We start from the raw sequence: 14,016 nt of genomic DNA, 5'->3' as shown, positions 1-14,016 counted from the left end.
AGGCAGTGCACTGTACAGCAGATAATACAGGCTGTGTAGTATATAGAGGCAGTGCACTGTACAGCAGATAATACAGGGTGTGTAGTATATAGAGGCAGTGCACTGTACAGCAGATAATACAGGGCTGTGTAGTATATAGAGGCAGTGCACTGTACAGTAGATAATACAGGGCTGTGTAGTATATAGAGGCAGTGCACTGTACAGCAGATAATACAGGGTGTGTAGTATATAGAGGCAGTGCACTGTACAGCAGATAATACAGGGTGTGCAGTATATAGAGGCAGTGCACTGTACAGCAGATAATACAGGGTGTGTAGTATATAGAGGCAGTGCACTGTACAGCAGATAATACAGGGTGTGTAGTATATAATGCGCTGTGCGAGGAGTCACTAAGATCCTGCCCCTGATATCCTGCATGTGTCGCTTCCCCGCTCAGGTCCCCGGAGTTCACCTTCTTCTTCCTGGTGCATGTTAGTGCATTGTCCGTGTATAATGCGCTGTGCGGGGAGTCACTAAGATCCTGCCCCTGATATCCTGCATGTGTCGCTTCCCCGCTCAGGTCCCCGGAGTTCACCTTCTTCTTCCTGGTGCATTGTCCGTGTATAATGCGCTGTGCGGGGAGTCATTAAGATCCTGCGCCCGATATCCTGCATGTGTCACTTCCCCGCTCAGGTCCCAGGAGTTCACCTTCTTCTTCCTGGTGCATGTAAGTGTATTGTCCGTGTATAATGCGCTGTGTGGGGAGTCACTAAGATCCTGCACCCGATATCCTGCATGTGTCGCTTCCCCGCTCAGGTCGCCGGAGTTCACCTTCTTCTTCCTGGTGCATGTAAGTGCATTGTCCGTGTATAATGCGCTGTGCGGGGAGTCACTAAGATCCTGCACCCGATATCCTGCATGTGTCACTTCACCGCTCAGGTCCCTGGAGTTCACCTTCTTCTTCCTGGTGCATGTAAGTGCATTGTCCGTGTATAATGCGCTGTGCGGGGAGTCACTAAGATCCTGCACCCGATATCCTGCATGTGTAACTTCCCCGCTCAGGTCCCAGGAGTTCACCTTCTTCTTCCTGGTGCATGTAAGTGCATTGTCTGTGTATAATGTGCTGTGCGGGGAGTCACTAAGATCATGTGCCCGATATCCTGCATGTGTCACTTCCCCGCTCAGGTCCCTGGGGTTCACCTTCTTCCTGGTGCATGTAAGTGCATTGTCCGTGTATAATGCGCTGTGCGGGGAGTCACTAAGATCATGCACCCGATATCCTGCATGTGTCGCTTCCCCGCTCAGGTCCCCGGAGTTCACCTTCTTCTTCCTGGTGCATGTAAGTGCATTGTCCATGTATAATGCGCTGTGCGGGGAGTCACTAAGATCGTGCGCCCGATATCCTGTATGTGTCGCTTCCCCGCTCAGGTCCCTGGAGTTCACCTTCTTCTTCCTGGTGCATGTAAGTGCATTGTCCGTGTATAATGCGCTGTGCGGGGAGTCACTAAGATCCTGCACCCGATATCCTGCATGTGTCGCTTCCCCGCTCAGGTCCCCGGAGTTCACCTTCTTCTTCCTGGTGCATGTAAGTGCATTGTCCGTGTATAATGCGCTGTGCGGGGAGTCAGTAAGATCCTGCACCCGATATCCTGCATGTGTCACTTCCCCGCTCAGGTCCCCGGAGTTCACCTTCTTCTTCCTGGTGCATGTAAGTGCATTGTCCGTGTATAATGCGCTGTGCAGGGAGTCACTAAGATCCTGCACCCGATATCCTGCATGTGTCGCTTCCTCGCTCAGGTCCCCGGAGTTCACCTTCTTCTTCCTGGTGCATGTAAGTGCATTGTCCGTGTATAATGCGCTGTGCGGGGAGTCACTAAGATCCTGCACCCGATATCCTGCATGTGTAACTTCCCCGCTCAGGTCCCAGGAGTTCACCTTCTTCTTCCTGGTGCATGTAAGTGCATTGTCTGTGTATAATGTGCTGTGCGGAGAGTCACTAAGATCCTGCACCCGATATCCTGCATGTGTCGCTTCCCCGCTCAGGTCCCAGGAGTTCACCTTCTTCTTCCCAGTGCATGTAAGTGCATTGTCCGTGTATAATGTGCTGTGCGGGGAGTCACTAAGATCGTGCGCCCGATATCCTGCATGTGTCGCTTCCCCGCTCAGGTCCCAGGAGTTCACCTTCTTCTTTCCAGTGCATGTAAGTGCATTGTCCGTGTATAATGCGCTGTGCGGGGAGTCACTAAGATCCTGCGTCTGATATCCTGCATGTGTCGCTTCCCCGCTCAGGTCCCCGGAGTTCACCTTCTTCTTCCTGGTGCATGTAAGTGCATTGTCCGTGTATAATGCGCTGTGCGGGGAGTCACTAAGATCCTGCGTCTGATATCCTGCATGTGTCGCTTCCCCGCTCAGGTCCCCGGAGTTCACCTTCTTCTTCCTGGTGCATGTAAGTGCATTGTCCGTGTATAATGCGCTGTGCGGGGAGTCACTAAGATCCTGCGTCTGATATCCTGCATGTGTCGCTTCCCCGCTCAGGTCCCCGGAGTTCACCTTCTTCTTCCCAGTGCATGTAAGTGCATTGTCTTGTGACACAATTTAAATGTTAAATGTCACAGCCGCGAAAATCCCTGAAAAAGGCGCAAAGTCCAACGATAGTGAGTAGCGTGACCCTTCGTAAATAAGCCCCATTGAGTGTGAATATAAACCCGCCCCCTGCGTCTCTGATGATGCCCCTCCCCCTTCCTGGTGGTGGCACTTGGTGATTTGGTGATAATATTTCGTGGGCTGCAGGCGCTGATTTTATTTTCATATAATAAGAATGGCTTTATTCTTTTTCCTGGGGTTTCCATGGTAATTTGGCGATGGCGGTGCGGTGTTATATTGATTCGCGGAGTGGACAGTAATATTTCTTTGTGTTATTCTGTTTCTCCAGGTTGATTTCTAATTTCCGCTCTCCGATTACTTTTATAAATTTTGCACATTTTTTCCCACCGCGTGCGGACGAGTAATTTTCTCGACTTCGCCGCTATTTGACGAGATTATTGGTTTTCCTCGTCTTTTACATTAAACTTGCAGCTTTTCGGATTTCGCTGGAGCCCCGTGTGGTGGGGGACGGGGGTGCCAGGACCTGATCTATAGGGATAGGGGTCACCTAGTAACCTAAATCATACAGAGTGCAGCTCTGGCTGTGAGTGGAGTATAGGACATGCAATAATGGCAGAATAGTGAGTGCAGCTCTGGCTATGCGTGGAGTATAGTACAGTGTGTGATGGTAGAATAGTGAGTGCAGCTCTGGCTATGCGTGGAGTATAGTACAGTGTGTGATGGTAGAATAGTGAGTGCAGCTCTGGCTGTGAGTGATGCAGAATAGTGAGTGCAGCTCTGGCTGTAAGTGATGGCAGAATGGTCGGTGCAGCTCTGGCTGTGAGTGATCCAGAATAGTGAGTGCAGCTCTGGCTGTGAGTGATGGCAGAATGGTGGGTGCAGCTCCGGCTGTGAGTGGAGTATAGTACAGTGTGTGATGGCAGAGTAGTGGCTGCAGCTCTGGCTGTGAGTGATGGCAGAGTAGTGGCTGCAGCTCTGGCTGTGAGTGATGGCAGAATGGTCGGTGCAGCTCTGGCTGTGAGTGATGGCAGAGTAGTGGCTGCAGCTCTGGCTGTGAGTGGAGCATGCAGGCTATGTGTCATGTCTTAATGCCTTCCCATCAGGACACTTGTGCTGCGCCATTCCTCTAATCACATAATAAGCTGCGTCTCCGGCAGTTCATATAAAGCCTCGGCTCACCGGCTGCCATCAAAGCGAATATGCTAATTACCGCCGTCGCTGGAGATTACCGCCGCGCCTAACGATGGAGATGACATTAACAATATCGTTACTCACTCTCACATCCGTGTCTGGGGGGCAGCGCCATAAATCCCACCACTACTGCGCTGACACATTGTCACAAAGATTTCAATAATTCTGCACTGAAAGTGGAAACGTCCCCCCGAGGGGAAGAGCCGGAACCTGACACGTCCTCCATGTGTCACCCTGCAAGATGGGGGCCGCTCCAGTCACACCCAGAGCTGCGGTCACTATACTACCACTAGTAGTATTCCCCCGAGGGGAAGAGCCGGAACCTGACACGTCCTCCATGTGTCACCCTGCATGATGGGGACCGCTCCAGTCACACCCAGAGCTGCGCTCACTATACTGTACTGTTACATCACATCTTATACTCCAGTCACTCCCAGAGCTGCAACCACTATACTACCACTAGTAGTATTCCCCCTAGGGGAAGAGCCAGAACCTGACACGTCCTCCATGTGTCACCCTGCATGATGGGGACCGCTCCAGTCACACCCAGAGCTGCGCTCACTATACTGTACTGTTACATCACATCTTATACTCCAGTCACTCCCAGAGCTGCAACCACTATACTACCACTAGTAGTATTCCCCCGAGGGGAAGAGCCAGAACCGCACACGTCCTCCATGTGTCACCCTGCAAGATGGGGGCCGCTCCAGTCACACCCAGAGCTGCGCTCACTGTACCACCGTTATATCATACCTTATACTCCAGTCACACCCAGAGCTGCGCTCACTGTACCACCGTTATATCATACCTTATACTCCAGTCACACCCAGAGCTGCAACCACTATACTACCACTAGTAGTATTCCCCCGAGGGGAAGAGCCGGAACCTGACACGTCCTCCATGTGTCACCCTGCAAGATGGGGGCCGCTCCAGTCACACCCAGAGCTGCGGTCACTATACCACCGTTATATCATACCTTATTCTCCAGTCACACCCAGAGCTGCGGTCACTATACTACCGCTAGTAGTATTCCCCCGAGGGGAAGAGCCGGAACCTGACACGTCCTCCATGTGTCACCCTGCAAGATGGGGGCCGCTCCAGTCACACCCAGAGCTGCAACCACTATACTACCGTCACATCACACCTTATACTCCAGTCACACCCAGAGCTGCAACCACAATACTACCACTAGTAGTATTCCCCCGAGGGGAAGAGCCAGAACCTGACACGTCCTCCATGTGTCACCCTGCAAGATGGGGACCGCTCCAGTCACACCCAGAGCTGCGGTCACTATACTGTACTGTTACATCACATCTTATACTCCAGTCACACCCAGAGCTGCGCTCACTATACTGTACTGTTACATCACATCTTATACTCCAGTCACACCCAGAGCTGCGCTCACTATACCACCGTTATATCATACCTTATACTCCAGTCACACCCAGAGCTGCAACCACTATACTACCGTCACATCACACCTTATACTCCAGTCACACCCAGAGCTGCAACCACTATACTACCACTAGTAGTATTCCCCCGAGGGGAAGAGCCGGAACCTGACACGTCCTCCATGTGTCACCCTGCAAGATGGGGACCGCTCCAGTCACACCCAGAGCTGCAACCACTATACCACCGTTATATCATACCTTATACTCCAGTCACACCCAGAGCTGCGGTCACTATACCACCGATATATCACACCTTATACTCCAGTCACACCCAGAGCTGCGGTCACTATACTACCGTTACATCACACCTTATACTCCAATCACACCCAGAGCTGCCGTCACTATACCACCATTACATCTATCTCTCGCCCGCCGCTCCTCCTGCCCCACTCTCGCCCTCTCTCTCTCTCGCCCGCTCTCTCTCTCTCTCGCCCTCGGTTCCCCTGCCCCGCTCTCTCTCTCGCCCGCCGCTCCTCCTGCCCCACTCTCGCCCGCCGCTCCTCCTGCCCCTCTCTCGCCCGCCGCTCCTCCTGCCCCTCTCTCGCCCGCTCTCTCTCTCTCGCCCGCTCTCCCTCTCTCGCCCGCTCTCTCTCTCGCGCTCTCTCTCTCGCGCTCTCTCTCTGTCCCGTCCGCTCTCTCGCCCGCTCTCTCTCGCCCTCGGTTCCCCTGCCCCGCTCGCTCTCTCTCGTCCACCGCTCCCCTGCCCCACTCTCGCCCTCTCTCTCTCTCTCGCCCGCTCTCTCTCTCTCTCTCTCGCCCGCTCCCGCCCTCTCGCTCTCTCTCTCGCCCTCGGTTCCCCTGCCCCACTCTCGCCCGCCGCTCCTCCTGCCCCACTCTCACCCTCTCTCTCTCTCTCGCCCGCTCTCTCTCTCTCTCGCCCTCGGTTCCCCTGCCCCGCTCTCTCTCTCGCCCGTCGCACCTCCTGCCCCACTCTCACTCTCTCTCTCGCCCGCTCTCTCTCTCTCGCCCGCTCTCTCTCTCTCGCCCGCTCTCGCCCGCTCTCTCGCTCTCGCTCTCGCCCGCTCTCTCTCTCTCTCTCGCTCTCGCCCGCTCTCTCGCTCTCTCGCTCTCGCCCGCTCTCTCGCTCTCTCGCTCTCGCCCGCTCTCTCGCTCTCTCGCTCTCTCTCTCTCGCCCGCTCTCTCGCTCTCTCTCTCTCGCCCGCTCTCTCGCTCTCTCTCTCTCGCCCGCTCTCTCGCTCTCTCTCTCTCGCCCTCTCTCTCGCTCTCTCTCTCTCGCTCTCTCTCTCTCGCCCTCTCTCTCTCGCCCTCTCTCTCTCGCCCTCTCTCTCGCTCTCTCTCTCTCGCTCTCTCTCTCTCGCCCTCTCTCTCTCGCTCTCTCTCTCTCGCCCGCTCTCTCGCTCTCTCTCTCTCGCCCGCTCTCTCGCTCTCTCTCTCTCGCCCGCTCTCTCGCTCTCTCTCTCTCGCCCGCTCTCTCGCTCTCTCTCTCTCGCCCGCTCTCTCGCTCTCTCTCTCTCGCCCGCTCTCTCGCTCTCTCTCTCTCGCCCGCTCTCTCGCTCTCTCTCTCTCGCCCGCTCTCTCGCTCTCTCTCTCGCCCGCTCTCGCCCTCTCTCTCTCGCCCGCTCTCGCCCTCTCTCTCTCGCCCGCTCTCGCCCTCTCTCTCTCGCCCGCTCTCGCCCTCTCTCTCTCGCCCGCTCTCGCCCTCTCTCTCTCTCTCGCCCGCTCTCTCGCTCTCTCTCTCTCGCCCGCTCTCTCGCTCTCTCTCTCTCGCCCGCTCTCTCGCTCTCTCGCTCTCTCTCTCTCGCCTGCTTTCTCTCGCCTGCTTTCTCTCACCCGCTCTCTCACCCGCTCTCTCACCCGCTCTCTCACCCGCTCTCTCACCCGCTCTCTCACCCGCTCTCTCACCCGCTCTCTCACCCGCTCTCTCACCCGCTCTCTCACCCGCTCTCTCTCTCGCCCGCTCTCTCTCTCTCTCTCGCCCGCTCTCTCTCTCTCTCTCGCCCGCTCTCTCTCTCTCTCTCTCTCTCTCGCCCATTCTCTCTCTCTCTCTCACCCGCTCTCTCACCCGCTCTCTCTCGCCCGCTCTCTCTCTCTCTCGCCCTCGGTTCCCCTGCCCCGCTCTCTCTCTCACCCGCTCTCTCACCCGCTCTCTCACCCGCTCTCTCACCCGCTCTCTCACCCGCTCTCTCACCCGCTCTCTCACCCGCTCTCTCTCACTCTCGCCCGCTCTCTCGCTCTGTCACCCGCTCTCTCTCTCTCGCCCTCTCTCTCGCCCCGTGCTGCCGGTGCCGTTGTTCGTGGCTGCGGTGATAAAACACTTACAATTTATTGTGACATTCAAATTTAATTAAAAAGTGCAGAGTTAGAGGAGTAACACATGACGTGGCGCTCGTGCCCCCCCCCCCCCCCCAAACTAATTAGACTTGTATTTTAAATAGTTTATGAGCCGCTAATCACGGCCGTAAATCACGGAGCTCGCCGCCGCCGCCGCTATCAGAACACATTGATCCGGGAGGGGATTTATTAACCCCTGGGGGGCCGATCATTAGCCGCTCCCCCCCTCCCCCTCTCATCCGGAAACGGGAAACTTTCAATGTCAGCAAAAGGTTCAAAAGCTGGCGGCCAATCACCTTGCAGGGACATGACATGAGCACGGCCTGCGTGCTGTCATTGGTTGCACATGTGATAACGGAGCCTCTCTAGCCCCGCCTCCTGCACAGCAGCACAGAGGGTTTCAGGGGAGGAGCTGATGATGTGGGCGGTCTCAGAGTCTCCCAGCAGCACAGAGTGTTTCAGGACATTTCTGCACTAACACTGTGGCGCCCCCCCATCACGCTGTGACCCGGAATCATAAACCTGGAGATATCGGACCCCAAAAGCGGAGGCTCCATGGCCGCCACAACGGGCACAGAAATCACTCAGAAATCACTCAGAAATCACTCAGAAATCACTCAGAAATCACTCAGAAATCACTCAGAAATCACTCAGAAATCACTCAGAAATCACTCACATCTGACCACAAGAAAAACTCATTTCTATGAAAATGAAGACATAAAAGGCTGAGGAGGCGTCTCAGGAGCGCGGACGGAAAGGATGGGTCCCTAATATTTAGTGGCAGAACCTTTGGGGGCGATGACTGTCTCTGCGACTGTCTCTTGTGTTTTGGCTGAATCCCATTGACAGGCTCCTGATGTGGCAGAGGGCGGGGCTGTGTGGGGCAGAGGGCGGGGCTGTGTGGGGCAGAGGGCGGGGCTGTGTGGGGCAGAGGGCGGGGCTGTGTGGGGCAGAGGGCGGGGCTGTGTGGTGGGGGCGGAGTCATTTTCATAATCTGCGCCTTTCTTCTCTACTCTTGCTGAGAGAACAGAATCCCCGCAGTGAGCGGCGGCTGCGCGGTGCGTCCTGGGGGAGCGCTGCTCCGGAGCACTCACTCTCTGTGTAACACACTTACTTTATTACCATGGAAACCAATAGAATCACATTAAATATATTTTTGGAAAGATTAGGAGAAAAACTGGGAATTTACTGGTTAACAGCACGAGACACAAAACTGGTACCGGACCGGAACCAGGAGATCCTGCGCCCAAAAGACTTCTGTATGGACCCCCCTACACATCTTATACTGTAATATACAGCTACATAATATACACCCCCCCACTGTACACACTGTACACTGTATATAATGATATATGTACAGCCGGTATAACCTGGGGATCTCCTGTATATAATGATATATGTACAGCCGGTATAACCTGGGGATCTCCTGTATATAATGATATATGTACAGCCGGTATAACCTGGGGATCTCCTGTATATAATGATATATGTACAGCCGGTATAACCTGGGGATCTCCTGTATATAATGATATATGTACAGCCGGTATAACCTGGGGATCTCCTGTATATAATGATATATGTACAGCCGGTATAACCTGGGGATCTCCTGTATATAATGATATATGTACAGCCGGTATAACCTGGGGATCTCCTGTATATAATGATATATGTACAGCCGGTATAACCTGGGGATCTCCTGTATATAATGATATATGTACAGCCGGTATAACCTGGGGATCTCCTGTATATAATGATATATGTACAGCCGGTATAACCTGGGGATCTCCTGTATATAATGATATATGTACAGCCGGTATAACCTGGGGATCTCCTGTATATAATGATATATGTACAGCCGGTATAACCTGGGGATCTCCTGTATATAATGATATATGTACAGCCGGTATAACCTGGGGATCTCCTGTATATAATGATATATGTACAGCCGGTATAACCTGGGGATCTCCTGTATATAATGATATATGTACAGCCGGTATAACCTGGGGATCTCCTGTATATAATGATATATGTACAGCCGGTATAACCTGGGGATCTCCTGTATATAATGATATATGTACAGCCGGTATAACCTGGGGATCTCCTGTATATAATGATATATGTACAGCCGGTATAACCTGGGGATCTCCTGTATATAATGATATATGTACAGCCGGTATAACCTGGGGATCTCCTGTATATAATGATATATGTACAGCCGGTATAACCTGGGGATCTCCTGTATATAGTGATATATGTACAGCCGGTATAACCTGGGGATCTCCTGTATATAGTGATATATGTACAGCCGGTATAACCTGGGGATCTCCTGTATATAGTGATATATGTACAGCCGGTATAACCTGGGGATCTCCTGTATATAATGATATATGTACAGCCGGTATAACCTGGGGATCTCCTGTATATAATGATATATGTACAGCCGGTATAACCTGGGGATCTCCTGTATATAATGATATATGTACAGCCGGTATAACCTGGGGATCTCCTGTATATAATGATATATGTACAGCCGGTATAACCTGGGGATCTCCTGTATATAATGATATATGTACAGCCGGTATAACCTGGGGATCTCCTGTATATAATGATATATGTACAGCCGGTATAACCTGGGGATCTCCTGTATATAATGATATATGTACAGCCGGTGTAACCTGGGGATCTCCTGTATATAGTGATATATGTACAGCCGGTATAACCTGGGGATCTCCTGTATATAATGATATATGTACAGCCGGTATAACCTGGGGATCTCCTGTATATAATGATATATGTACAGCCGGTGTAACCTGGGGATCTCCTGTATATAGTGATATATGTACAGCCGGTATAACCTGGGGATCTCCTGTATATACTGATATATGTACAGCCGGTATAACCTGGGGATCTCCTGTATATAATGATATATGTACAGCCGGTATAACCTGGGGATCTCCTGTATATAATGATATATGTACAGCCGGTATAACCTGGGAATCTCCTGTATATAATGATATATGTACAGCCGGTATAACCTGGGGATCTCCTGTATATAATGATATATGTACAGCCGGTGTAACCTGGGGATCTCCTGTATATAATGATATATGTACAGCCGCTATAACCTGGGGATCTCCTGTATATAATGATATATGTACAGCCGGTGTAACCTGGGGATCTCCTGTATATAATGATATATGTACAGCCGGTATAACCTGGGGATCTCCTGTATATAATGATATATGTACAGCCGGTATAACCTGGAGATCTCCTGTATATAATGATATATGTACAGCCGGTATAACCTGGGGATCTCCTGTATATAATGATATATGTACAGCCGGTATAACCTGGGGATCTCCTGTATATAATGATATATGTACAGCCGGTATAACCTGGGGATCTCCTGTATATAATGATATATGTAAAGCCGGTATAACCTGGGGATCTCCTGTATATAATGATATATGTACAGCCGGTATAACCTGGGGATGTATATGTATATTTGTCAGTATACAGGTCGTGTGCGTCGCATGCGCAGACGGCAGGATCGCCGGACGAGGGCGCGCAGCTACGCGGAGCTGCGCGCCGAACATGGTGAGTAGGAGGGGTAAAGTGGCTACCAGGGCGTGGAGTAGCCGCATAAGTAAATTTGAATATATGTGTAATAAAAGTTATCAAAAAAGTGTGGGGACGTGAGGATTAGCCCTTAAAAGAGCTCTCCTCACGTCCCATTGATCCACCTACCACCCAATCTACCTTTATAGGTAGATTTGTGGTGGTAGGTTTCCTTTAAAATATTCATGAGCACTGGCAAAATTAAACCTGAGCTGTGATTGGTTGCCGTGGGCAACTGGAAATATTCTGACTTTCAGACACTTGATAAATTTGCCCCAATGTGTCTGTCTATAATTTTAACCCGGGGTTCACTTTCTTTGTACCTGTATACACATTGAATTAGCCCGAGTCATGTGATGCCTTCTATCCAATGACATTACAGGCAGTTTTAATCATGTGATCACTCCCCTGGCCCCTGGAGGAGCCTGGCAATGTCTTGTCCCTTTAAGAGACCACTTATTCTTCACAATTTTATGTCCTTTCTGTGTTAACTCTCTATGTGCTGAACTCTTTTAGTTGCCCCTGTATTACCTTACCTATAGGAGTGGTGATGGTGGTAGTCACCCAGCTTCCCCAGGTCCAGACACACTGAACAGCTCAGCCTGATATTCACCATGACTACTCTCCTCATCGTGGAGCCTTATAAGATCGATGGGAATTGTAATCCAGTCCTATTGGAAGATAAAGGGTTTAGTTACTTTGTGTTACATTTATGGAAAAATCTTAAAAGTCAACTTATAACATCATAGCAATGTAATCAGTGACCTGCGGAGGCAGCACAGAGGGAACCAACGTGACCCTGCTTGCTGTCAGTGAACTATGGCATTGTTGTTTATTTTCAGAGACTGAAGGTTTGTTACACACTGCTGTGCTCTGTGCTCTCTGCAGCCAGTGTTATGTATTGTCCCTGGAGAGATGTGTAATCAGACCTCACACTGCTGTGCTCTGTGCTCTCTGCAGCCAGTGTTATGTATTGTCCCTGGAGAGATGTGTAATCAGACCTCACACTGCTGTGCTCTGTGCTCTCTGCAGCCAGTGTTATGTATTGTCCCTGGAGAGATCGTAGTGTCCTCACACTGCTGTGCTCTGTGCTCTCTGCAGCCAGCACTAGGTATTGTCCTTGGAGAGATGTGTAATCAGACCTCACACTGCTGTGCTCTGTGCTCTCTGCAGCCAGTGTTATGTATTATCCCTGGAGAGATGTGTAATCAGACCTCACACTGCTGTGCTCTGTGCTCTCTGCAGCCAGTGTTATGTATTGTCCCTGGAGAGATGTGTAATCAGACCTCACACTGCTGTGCTCTGTGCTCTCTGCAGCCAGTGTTATGTATTATCCCTGGAGAGATGTGTAATCAGACCTCACACTGCTGTGCTCTGTGCTCTCTGCAGCCAGTGTTATGTATTGTCCCTGGAGAGATGTGTAATCAGACCTCACACTGCTGTGCTCTCTGCAGCCAGTGTTATGTATTGTCCCTGTAGAGATGTATAATCAGACCTCACACTGCTGTGCTCTGTGCTCTCTGCAGCCAGTGTTATGTATTGTCCCTGTAGAGATGTGTAATCAGACCTCACACTGCTGTGCTCTGTGCTCTCTGCAGCCAGTGTTATGTATTGTCCCTGGAGAGATGTGTAATCAGACCTCACACTGCTGTGCTCTGTGCTCTCTGCAGCCAGTGTTATGTATTGTCCTGGAGAGATGTGTAATCAGACCTTACACTGCTGTGCTCTGTGCTCTCTGCAGCCAGTGTTATGTATTGTCCCTGGAGAGATGTGTAATCAGACCTCACACTGCTGTGCTCTCTGCAGCCAGTGTTATGTATTGTCCCTGGAGAGATGTGTAATCAGACCTCACACTGCTGTGCTCTGTGCTCTCTGCAGCCAGTGGTATGTATTGTCCCTGGAGAGATGTATAATCAGACCTCACACTGCTGTGCTCTGTGCTCTCTGCAGCCAGTGTTATGTATTGTCCCTGGAGAGATGTGTAATCAGACCTCACACTGCTGTGCTCTCTGCAGCCGGTGGTATGTATTGTCCCTGGAGAGATGTGTAATAAGACCTCACACTGCTGTGCTCTGTGCTCTCTGCAGCCAGTGTTATGTATTGTCCCTGGAGAGATGTGTAATCAGACCTCACACTGCTGTGCTCTGTGCTCTCTGCAGCCAGTGTTATGTATTGTGCCTGGAGAGATGTGTAATCAGACCTCACACTGCTGTGCTCTGTGCTCTCTGCAGCCAGTGTTATGTATTGTCCCTGGAGAGATGTGTAATCAGACCTCACACTGCTGTGCTCTGTGCTCTCTGCAGTCAGTGTTATGTATTGTCCCTGGAGAGATGTGTAATCAGACCTCACACTGCTGTGCTCTGTGCTCCCTGCAGCCAGTGTTATGTATTGTCCCTGGAGAGATGTGTAATCAGACCTCACACTGCTGTGCTCTGTGCTCTCTGCAGCCAGTGTTATGTATTGTCCCTGGAGAGATGTGTAATCAGACCTCACACTGCTGTGCTCTGTGCTCTCTGCAGCCAGTGTTATGTATTGTCCCTGGAGAGATGTGTAATCAGACCTCACACTGCTGTGCTCTGTGCTCTCTGCAGCCAGTGTTATGTATTGTCCCTGGAGAGATATGTAATCAGACCTCACACTGCTGTGCTCTGTGCTCTCTGCAGCCAGTGTTATGTATTGTCCCTGGAGAGATGTTTAATCAGACCTCACACTGCTGTGCTCTGTGCTCCCTGCAGCCAGTGTTATGTATTGTCCCTGGAGAGATGTGTAATCAGACCTCACACTGCTGTGCTCTGTGCTCTCTGCAGCCAGTGTTATGTGTTGTCCCTGGAGAGATGTGTAATCAGACCTCACACTGCTGTGCTCTGTGCTCTCTGCAGCC

General features: G+C 51.3%; 1 protein-coding gene across 2 annotated transcripts in view; it reads left to right on the top strand.

Annotated features, from left to right (window-relative positions):
* Positions 1–14,016, top strand: part of LOC140133899 (rhombotin-1) — an 82,042-nt gene that overhangs the window by 46,483 nt on the left and 21,543 nt on the right. The gene's annotated exons all lie outside the window — the stretch shown is intronic.

The sequence above is a fragment of the Engystomops pustulosus genome, chromosome 5, assembly GCF_040894005.1.
Source record: "Engystomops pustulosus chromosome 5, aEngPut4.maternal, whole genome shotgun sequence".
NCBI classification, from domain to species: domain Eukaryota; kingdom Metazoa; phylum Chordata; class Amphibia; order Anura; family Leptodactylidae; genus Engystomops; species Engystomops pustulosus.
This window is presented reverse-complemented; position numbering and strand designations above follow the sequence as displayed.